The 11,422-nt window shown below is 40.0% G+C and overlaps 1 pseudogene; it reads right to left on the bottom strand.

Annotated features, from left to right (window-relative positions):
- Nucleotides 1–357: 357 nt before the first annotated feature.
- On the bottom strand, nucleotides 358–10,070 carry LOC124525357 (40S ribosomal protein S4, X isoform-like; annotated as a pseudogene).
- Between the last annotated feature and the right edge of the window lie 1,352 nt (nucleotides 10,071–11,422).

The following is an 11,422-nucleotide window of genomic DNA, read 5'->3' as shown; positions in this document are numbered from 1 at the left end:
ATGTGAGCTTGAGAAATTTGTGTATTCTGTGGTTGTTTGGATGGAGTATTTTTTTTAAGTTTATGTATTTATTTTGAGAGAGAGAGAGGGAGAGGGCGAGAGAGAGAGAACGCACTGGGGGGAGGCAGAGAGAGAGAGAGAGGGAGAGAATCCCAAGCAGCATCTGCACCATCAGCACAGAGCCCGATGCGGGGCTTGATCCCATGAACCATGAGATCATGACCTGAGCAGAAATCGAGAGTCTGATGCTTAACCGATTGAGCCACCTAGGTGCCCCGGACGGAGTATTTTATTTTCATGCCATATTATCTTTAATTAAGTAAAAGACATTTCCAATCACCTTACCTACAGATTATTTTACCTACTACTCTGTTTGGCAGCCAGTCTCTTCAGCAATAGTGAGGTAGATACCTTTTCCTCAGGGAAGAGAAATCCATGTTTTTTTGTTTTTGTTTTTGTTTGGTTTTGTTTTGTTTTTGCCTTTGTCGATAACAAAAATGTTGGAGAGCTGGGTGGGAAAGCTGTTGCCTTTGGCATCTTTCACACGAACCACATCAAAAGAGCCAGGATGTCTCACTCTGTTGGTGAGCACGCCAATTTTTCCCAAATTAGCACTTCTCACCATACAGTCTCCAAATTGATCTGAATGGTGTCATTCACCTTAATCAGAGTAGCAGATGGTGTGAACATCGTGAGTCACCAGATGAGGGATTCCTTTTGTGCCCACAAAGATCTTTCTCACTTTGTACAACTTGTATGTGGCCTCCTCAGGTATAATATGATGGACAGCAAAGCAATCCTTAGTGTCATAGATCACACAGAAATTCTCTCTGGTCTTGTCAGTGCTGATGACATCCATCAACACGGCAGAGTAGGTTATATTCGTTCAGACCTTGCTATTAATCTCAATGGACCACTGCGTGCAGATTGCCTTTACTTTACCTCCTGTTAGAGCATACTTAAGTCTGTTCCTTAGAAAAAGGATGGGGGAAAGACATTCTCTCAGCTTGTGAGTATTCGTGTATGGACCAGGAGCAAACACTTTGTTTAGTTTATCTAGAATCCAACGCTTTGCAGCTGCTACACACTTCAGATGCTTTAGGATCATAAGCCAAGTCTGCACTAGGTACTGCATGGAGTATTTTAAACATGTCTATTAGATCAAATTGATTGATAGTGCTGTTCAGGTCATCTATAGCCCTACTGATTTCCTGCCTGCAGGATCCATCAATTACTGACAGAGGGGGGTTGATGTCTCTAACTATAATTATGGATTTGTGTATTTATTTTTTCAGTTCTATTAATTTTGGCCTTATGAAACAGAGCTGTCCTTATTTGCAGATGGCATGATTTTCTATGTAGAAATCCTCAGGGAATTTATTTATGTATTTATGTATTTATTATTAGTGCATTTTTATTTTTTTAATTTTTAAAAATATAATTTATTGTCAAATTGGCTTATATACAACACCCCGTGCTTATTCCAACAAGTGCCCTCCTCAATGCCCATCACCCGTTTTCCCCCTCCCCCACCCTCCTGTCCACCTTCAGTTTGTTCTCTGTATTTAAGAGTCTCTTATGGTTTGCCTCCCTCCTTCTCTGTTTGTATCTATTTTTTCCACCTCCCTTCCCCCATGGTTTTCTGTTAAGTTTCTCAAGATCTACATATGAGTGAAAACATATGATATCTGTCTTCTGACTGACTTATTTCACTCAGCATAATACCTTCCAGTTTCATCGACATTGCTGCTAATAGCATGATTTCATTCTTTCTCATTGCCAAGTAGTATTCCATTGTATATATAACTCACATCTTCTTTATCCATTCATCAGTTGATGGACATTTAGGCTCTTTCCATAATTTGACTATTGTTGAAAGTGCTGCTATAAACATTGGGGTACATGTGCCCCTATGCATCAGCACTTCAGTATCCCTTGGGTGAATTCCTAGTAGTGCTATTGCTGGGCCGTAGGGTAGTTCTATTTTTAATTTTGTGAGGAACCTCCACACTGTTTTCCAGAGTGGCTGCACCAATTTGCATTCTCACCTACAGTGCAAGACAGTTCCTGTTTCTCCACATCCTCTCCAGCATCTGTTGTTTCCTGAATTGTTAATTTAAGCCACTCTGACTGGTGTGAGGTGGTATCTCAGTGTGGCTTTGATTTGTATTTTCCTGATGATGGATGACGTTGAGCATCATTTCATGTGTCTGTTGACCATCTGTATGTCTTCTTTGGAAAAGTGTCTATTCATGTCTTCTGCCCATTTCTTCACTGGATTATTTGCTTTTCGGGTGTTGGGTTTAGTAAGTTCTTTATCAATTTTGGATAGTAACCCTTTATCCAATATGTCATTTGAAATATCTTTTCCTATTCCATCAGTTGCCTTTTAGTTTTGTTGATTGTTTCCTTTGCAGTGCAGAAGATTTTTCATCTTGATGAGGTCCCAATAGTTTATTTTTGCTTTTAATTCCCTTGGCTTTGGAGATGTGTCAAGTAAGAAATTGCTGCGGCTGAGGTCAAAGAGGTTGTTGCCTGCTTTCTCCTCTAGGGTTTTGATGGTTTCCTATCTCACATTTAGGTCTTTCATCCATTTTGAGTTTATTTTTGTGTATGGTGTAAGAAAGTGGTATAGTTTAAAAAAAAACTCTTAGGACTAATAAGTGAGTTCAACAATGTTGCAGGATACAAGATCAACATACAAACATCAATTGCATTTCTATATACTAGCAAGTAACATGTGGAAATGAAAAATTAAAAATTACACTACTATTTAAAATTTCACAGGATGTCTGGGTGGCCAGTCAGTTGAGCGTCTGACTCTTGATTTCAACTCAGGTTGTGATCCCAGGATCATGAGATTGAGCCCCACATCGGGTTCCATGCTGAGTATGGAGCCTGCTTGGGACTCTCTCTCTCTGCCCCTCTCCCCTGTATATATATATATATATATATACCCATATATATATATATATATATATACTCCCATGTATACACACACACACATATATATATATATATACACATATACATATACATATACATACAATTTCGCCAAATATGAAATACTTATTAGGTGCCTTCAAGGAGATTTCAGGGTAGCCATGTATTGTTCTATGCTATGGCCCAGCACACACACAAAATTATCTTGACCTATCAGATCCTCTAAGGAACTTATAGATGGGAACTTTTGGAGGATAAGATACTGAGCAGTGGGAGCAGAAGTTGAAAGATTATTAGGTCCGTAGAGATCAGACAAGCCATGGGATGAGATATGGAGGCTGGTTATCAGGGAACATGAACCACAGGACTATAGAAGCCATGAATAGAGAAGAAGTGGACAGTTGAGGGTGAAGAAGCCAGTTTGTGACAGTAGCTATAAGCAAACAATGCAGAGAAGCTGTGCCACCTTGGTGTCCTGAGTGAAGATCCACTCAGAATTCTGGGTTTCCATGTATGTGCATTGCCAATTCAGGTGACAGGTAATGGAAAACCCAACTCAAACTAGCTTGTGTACAAAAAGACATTTATTGGCTCACTAGACTGGGAAGTCCAGGGGTTGAGCTGGCCTTAGGGCCTCAATATTTCTATTTCTCTTTGCCTCTACTTTCTTCTCTTCCATCTTTTCGTTTTATTCTCAAATTTTGACTTCATTCTTTAGACAATTTGTTTCTTCTGTAGACAGTAACTAATGACTAAAGTTAGTTGGTTCTTACAGTTTGTGATGCTTGGAGCGATAGAGCTTCTCTCAACATGTACTTTTTTGGGAAGACTCTCATTGATCCAGGCTCAGTCATGTGCTCATCCCAGACCAATTCCTCTGGCTAGGGGGGTGGATTACCCTCATTGGCTAGTCGGAGATATGATTGACAGCCCCTTCTCTCTAAGACCATATTAATTAAGGAAGAGTAGTTCCTGAAAGGATAAACTGAGTGTTGTTAGATGATGGAAGAAGGGTTATGGCCCTATCAAAACATACACGTTCACTGCATGACCTCCCTTCTCCCCCACTGGAGGAAACTGGGAGAAATCTCTTTCTGGAACCAGGAGGCCCACCCTAGAGCAAGTGCTGCTTGTCATTTCCCTCCTTTGATTTTGGTTCTCTTGATGTTTAGGGAAATTCTGTGTAGCATGCTAAGTGGAAATGGCAAAAAGATTTGAGTCTTGAACTTGAAAAAGGTGGGCACATCCTTGCGGTCCAGGGAAGTCCTGAACTTTGTCTCTTTCTATTGATTCTGAGCACAGACAAGGAAAGGGTTGTATTAGTTTTTAACTGCTCAAACTCCAGTAGGCTTCCCCAGCTACCAGTTCAGCTTTAATCTCCCACTAGTTTTGCCTGTGCCCCCTTTTGAACTTGACACATAATGCCATCTCTGAGCCATAACTTAAGGTCCTCTTGAAAAGGACTCTGGTTTTCCAATTCTCTATCCTGTTTGACAGTGTCCTGGAACATCCTCCTGTTCCTGGACCTACCAGATCTGGGGCTGAGGGCATGGAGCTTCTGAAATCTCTCACCCATAGATTTGTTTGGATTTTGTGGACAGAAGGGGACGTGTGGGCTTCCTGGAAGAGCCAGGTATTTTGGCACTGTGCTTGAGGAGGCAAAATCATGTGCTGGGGCATGGAATGAGTTCCAGAAAGTGCAGCTTGTTAGTGATGAGTGGAGAAGAGGCCACTGGGAGACAAAAGGATGGAGATCTGCCAGATGCCATGGGGGAGATTCTTATCTTTCCTCAGGGAGAGGGGGCCTCAGATCTACATGGGGGTCTCTGTGCTGCCCTGTGGGTCCCTGCTGGCTACTGTAACCATGCCCTTTGTCCTACCTGGTCACTGTGTTGCTACCATCTGCTGCTGAAGGGCTACCTAATGAAATTTGGGAGATGGACCATGAAGTGGTCATCATGCCACCTCAGCCCCATTTTGGGTCTTTCGTGCTGGTGCTGAAGATCTTCCCCCAAGTACTAGTGTATGGGAAGCCCCATGGCACTGTGATTTCAGGAGAATGAATTTGCATACCCTTAAGAAAGTGAAAACATTGCCAGCTAAAACATGAAATACCACTGATTGTAAGATGCATCTCAACTTCAGAGATGAAAAAGAGGCATCTCAGAATTGTTAAAATATGGTATTTTATAAGTAGCATGATGGTTAAGAGCTCAGATACTAGAGCCAGGATGCTTGAGTTTGAATCCCAGCTCTGCCATGTACAAGCTATGGGGGTCTTGGGCCAGTCACTTTTACCATCACTGTGCTTTAGTTTCCATGATTGTGTAATAGAGACAGACCTACTTCCTAGAGTTGTTGTGAGGACTGAATATGTGTGTAAAAACATTTCAGTAGCGCCTGACGCATAGTAAGCACTATGTCTTTGCTATTTTTATTAACAAATATTATATCCATTACATACATAAGTAGAGGATAAATAATGACCTTTGCCACCATCCCAAGCACCTTGCTGCCACTCCTCTCGCCAGGTAAGCAGGGCTCTTGCCAGCGCTCCACAAATTTCTTGGCAGCTCTCACCAAGAACAGGTTTCTTGCTGCCCAGCTGCCAATTTGGGGCTTTCAGGCATAAGAGGGACCATAAGCCAATCTGGGCATGTCTGAGGCCAGTCATTTCCAACCAGACCTCTCATCACTGCAATCCTCAGGCAGTTCAGGGCAAACAAGCCCCTTCCCCACCCAATATCCCCATCCCAGTATTGTTAGGAGCATTCTCACCCTGCTTCTGCCCAGTTAGTACCCCATCCCACCAAGCTCTTCCCAAAGGCCCTTTAGAACTCCCATTCCGCCGCAAACAAATGCCACCACCTCCTCAATGTCTTCCCAGAAGTCTTTCTTCATCCCCTTGCAGCCTTAACTGGAAAAGGCCTCACCCCATTAGGGAGCCACGTCCTCCACCGCCTCCCATCTTGGGGAGAGAGGGAACGGATTCTTCTGGCTCTTTGCTGTTGGGTCTAGACTAGAGGATGATTCTTCTGCTTCAGAGCTGACCCTTCTATGAGCTTCAAACTATCAAGCTGAACATTTTGTCTTAAAAATAAAGAGGTTTTAATTATGTAATTAATACTCAATAAACCCACCTTTTAAAAATGCCATCCTTTACAGATAGGCCAACTTCCTGGACTCAGCCCCGTCCCTGGCTGCTCTCTGGTGAATCACAGTTATCTGGTTGGTGCATCTATCTCCTGACTTTTTCCTCTACAATAACCCATCTACAGAAACATAGGGTTTTGGGGTGTGTGTTTGGAAAAGAACTACAAATGGCATCCTACTATAAACATCATTCTGTAACTTGCTTTCTTCACCTATCTGTCCTGGCAATCTTTCCATGTAGAATTGTACTTCTTTCTTTTAAGTTGCTGCATTGTAGCTTATTTTGGAAATACCACAGCATTTTTGTAACCATTCCTCCAACATGAACATTTATGTTGTTTTCATTTTTCCTTATTATAAAAAAAATGCAGCAATAAACAGCTTCCTATGGGTTGGTTAACACACAAGGGAGAATATTTCTTCATTCCTAATATTTTGAAAAGAATAATGCCTGTATTGTTTTTATAAAGTAGGTAATGCATATTATAAAATTGAAGTAATTTAAGATTTACAATGAAGAGACAAATAAATCACCAAGAATTTCATTACCTAGAGAAGAAAAAAAATACAGTTAACATCTGGTGAACAGCATCCCAAACATCTCTTTATATACACATCCAGTTAGAAGACCGCAAACTATCTAGAAATAATTTTATAACACCGGGATCATACCAGTCATGTTAGTTTCAATGAAAAGTATGAAATTTGGTTTTATTTGAATATAAATGATAAAAAAGAAACTAATCTGAACATAAAGGAACTGAAGGACTTGATGTTACTGCTTCTCTCCTTAAGGTCTACTAGTAGAGTGAAGTAATTGGAAGCTTCTTTTTTTCTTCCCCTCCCCTTCTCTCCCCTTCTATCTCCTGTCTCTTTTCCCTGCCTGCTCTCTTTCTCCCTTCCCTTCCCTTCCTTTTAAAAATCTATGCAGCCACTATCAACAGAGGATGGGACCTCTGTTTTCTTGTTCGCCTGCATCCTGATTTTTGTTGATTATATTGGCTTTACTTTGTCAATTGCTATAATGCATTCTAGTCATTTAGTAGAGATTCTATAGTAAAGTCCCAGTTTTAGATTTTAATGGGTTCATTGCTCATAGCCCTCTATTTCTGAATTTGGACCTATCCCTTCGTTGGCAGGATGTTTCTCTTTGGGTATGTTTTTCAAGAAGAGTTAATGAATACTCAATTCCCTGAGTCTTTCCTGACTGTGGATAGCGTTTATGTTTGAAGAATAAATTGGCTGGGTGTAATATTCTGGAGACATACTTTCTTTCCTTCAGAACTTTGTAGAACATTGCTCCACTGTCTTTTGGCACTGATAGTTTCTATGGAGAAGTACAGGGAAGTCTGGTTTTTATTCCTTTTGCTGATTTATTCTTTCTGCTTGACTATCTCAAGAACTGTTTTTATACTAGAAGTTAAATAATTTAATCAGGACATACCTCCAAGTTAATGATTCTATATTCATTTTTCTTCATATGTGGTATGCTTTTATGATCTGCTGATTCAGTTCTTGCTCTATTTTGAGGAAATTTGCTCACAATAAACCTCTAAATATTTTTCTATTTTATTTGTTGTGTTTTCTCTGAGCTCCATTCATCCACTCAGTCAACAAATATTTATTAAGGGCCTACCAAGTGCCAGGCATTGTGCCAGACAAAAATCCATGTCTTCTTGCAGTTGACATTTGAGGGGGATGAAGGAAACAGGAAATTAAAAAAACCTGTACAGTATTAGACGGTGTCAAATACACCTGTACTGTATTAGACGGTGACAAATGCTATATAAATCAAAGAATTTGTGGGGCTAGAATTGTTTTTTTATTTTTTTATTATCAAAAAAATTTTAATGTTTATTTATTATTGAGAGAAAGAGAGCGCAAGCAGGGGAGGGGCAGAGAGAGGGAGACACAGAATCTGAAGCAGGTTCCAGGCTCTGAGCTGTCGGCACAGAGCCCAACGTGGGGCTCAAACTCATGGACCGTGAGATCATGTCCTGAGCAGAAGTCAGACGCTTAACCAACTGGGCCACCTAGGCACACCTTGTGGGGCTAGAATTGTAAATAAGGTGGTCAGGGAAGGCCTCATGCAGAACGTGACATTTGAGAATGGCTCCAGCTTCTTTTGATTTCCCTGATCAATAATAAAGTAGACTGTCCCTCTCTCACTCTCTCTGTATATATTTATTATGTATATTATATATAGAATATTATATATATATATACACATACAGAAAGAGATTGTAGATATAGATATACACACAGAGAGATTATATTGATATATATGTATGTATATATATATATATATATACATACATATATAGAGAGAGAGACAGAGAGAGAGAGAGAGAGAGAGAGAGTCCAAGAAAGACACAGAGAGAGATTATATGTATTTCTTTTGCCTGTGAAATACCTGCTCATGTCCTTTACCTGTTTTCGTTGCAATGCTTATCCATTTGTTAATGATTTGTAGTTTTTTGCCTTGGATATTGTATTGTTTATATGTGTGACAAAACTCTTCTCCTGATCTGGGACTTGTCTTTTCATTTTGATTAGAATGTTTTTTAATGAATAGATCTTTCTAATTTATCAATTTTCTCTCAGTGCCTTTTGGGTCTTGTTTAAGAAATTCTTCCCTACCTCAATGTCAGAAAACTATTGTCCACTAAAAGTTTTTATGTTTTACTTTTGACATTTAAGCAGTTGATTCACCTGGGGTTAATTGTACGTGGTGTGAGGTGGAGGAAAACATCTGGTGACCTTGGGCGGGTAGGGACAGTGAAGGAGGACTTTCAGGTTTTTAAAAATGTTTTATCAAATGCATTGATATATGAATGCAATTACAAAGCAGCACTCTCAGTATATTGAAACACAGCTGGCCTCAGCCCCTTCCCATTCCTGAGTGTCACCCTCCAGAGATCAGATTTGTTGTCATTGGTATGAACCCCCTACATTTAAAACAATGTTCTTGTGCTAATATTTCTTGATTTTTCAATTTTACACATTATTTATTAAGGCCCTACCATTTACGATGAGTTGTCTCTCTTACACTAGTGCTGTTGCCCTAAACTCTCTCTTCCTCCTGTTTCAATATAGTTCTATCATAATGTTGGGTGAAGAAAATGTTCAGTGTTTACATTATTATGACTATGTAGACATTACCCACAGCTGAGCCACCAAGTGAAATATGATTCCCTTTTCTTTCCTATTACAAGCCTTTTGATTTTTCCTGAAGTCAATACTTGCTTCATTTAGTCCACTTGCTTTTGCTTTCTCTACACCTACAATGAAGTTTTCGTCAAGATTTTCTAACCAGAGATGTAAAATTTCTCTTAATACAGCCAAGCACAACAGGTTTGGTTCCTTATTATTATTATTATTATTATTATTATTATTATTTTGCCTTTGGAGATCCCTTTCCCATAATGACTTCTTCATTGTCCTGCTCCAATTTGGACTTATTTTTCTTTAGACATGTTGCCCAGCTCTCATCCTGGAAGTTGTCTTCTCCTTCCTCTTTCTCTCCCATTTTCCTAGTTCCCATATTACCCTCTTTTTATGTCTTAATTCTTACTCTTGGAGGGGGGACATCCTCTAGTATCTTACCGAGAAAGGGTGCATGAGTTACATTTTTGGTGGGATCATATGTTTCAAAATAGCCTTATTCTCCCCTCACATGGGATTGATACTTTGCTAAATTTAGAATTATAAGTTGGAAATTATTTTCTCTAAAATTTTTAAGGCATGCCTTTATTGTCTTCTAGCTTCCACTATTGCAGTTGGTAAGTCTTCTACCATTCTGATTACCAATCTTTTGACCCACTTTTCCTTTCCTGAAGCTTTTAGGATCTCCTCCTTACCCACAGTATTCTGAACTTTCGTGATACTGTAGATTCCATGTGGATATTGTTTTCATTTATTTTGATGGGTACTTGTTGGGGCCCTTTCAATCTCATGCCCTCATGAAGACTCATGTCTTTTAGTTTTGAGAAATTTTATTGTATCATTTATTTAAAATTTTTATCTCCATTTAGTCTGTTCTCTTTTACTGGAACTCTTATTGCATGTTAGACCTCTTAGATTGATACTCTAATGTTAAAAAGTATTTTCTCAGGGGTGCCTGGGTGGTTCAGTGGGTTAAGCATCCTACTTCGGTTCAGGTCATGATGTCACAGTTCGTGAGTTCAAGCCCTGAGTGGGGCTCTGTGCTGACAGCTCACAGCCTGGAGTCTGCTTTGAATTCTGTGTCTTCCTCTCTCTCTGCCCATGCCCTGCTTGCGTGCTCTGTCTCAAAAATAAATAAATAAATATTAAAAAAAAATTTTTTTTTATTTTCTCATTGTGTGTGTGTATATGTGTGTGTGTGTAGGTTTGTTACTTGGTAGTCTTGGCTTCCAGAGTTCTATGGACTGGGGGAGGGAGAGACTTACCCTCGCATCCTTCCCAGTGCCTGGTGTTCCCCATTTCCCAGAGATTAAATCTCCTGTCGCCTGACTAGAGGTGTAAAAGCTGCCTGAGATAGAAATCCTTCTAAGATTTTTAATTGCTTCTATTATTTATTTATTATTTATTCAAACATAATTAACATACAGTGTTATATTAATTTCAGGTGTACAGTATAATGATTCAACAATTCTATACATTACTTAGTGCTCATCACAACAAATACACTCTTTTTTTCAATATTTGTTTATTTTTGGGAGAGTGCAAGTAGGGGAGGGGCAGAGAGGGAGGGACAGAAGATCCCCAGGAGGTTCTGGACTGACAGGCTGACAGGCTGACAGCAGCAAGCCTGATGTGGGGCTCAAACTCATGAGCCAACTCACTTAGGAACCAACTCACGAACCTTCAGCTTATGACCTGAACTGAAGTCAGATACTCAACCAACTGAGCCACCCAGGTGCCCCAACAAGTGCACTCTTAATCCCCATCACCTATTTCACGCATCCCCCCCAACCTCCCCTCTCGTAACCATATATATATATATATATATATATATATATACACACACCCATGCGATAGACTTTCATTTTTACTTCTTTTTTTTTTTTTTTAGAATTTTTTTTTTCAACGTTTATTTATTTTTTGGGACAGAGAGAGACAGAGCATGAACGGGGTAGGGGCAGAGAGAGAGGGAGACACAGAATCGGAAACAGGCTCCAGGCTCTGAGCCATCAGCCCAGAGCCTGACGCGGGGCTCGAACTCACAGACCGCGAGATCGTGACCTGGCTGAAGTCGGACGCTTAACCGACTGCGCCACCCAGGCGCCCCTCATTTTTACTTCTTTTTGAACTTTATAAAAAGAGGATCATACTATATATGTAA

This window comes from Lynx rufus, unplaced genomic scaffold, assembly GCF_022079265.1.
Source record: "Lynx rufus isolate CCGP_SWC_20201006 ecotype Redwood Valley unplaced genomic scaffold, mLynRuf1.p SCAF_40, whole genome shotgun sequence".
NCBI lineage: Eukaryota > Metazoa > Chordata > Mammalia > Carnivora > Felidae > Lynx > Lynx rufus.
This window is presented reverse-complemented; position numbering and strand designations above follow the sequence as displayed.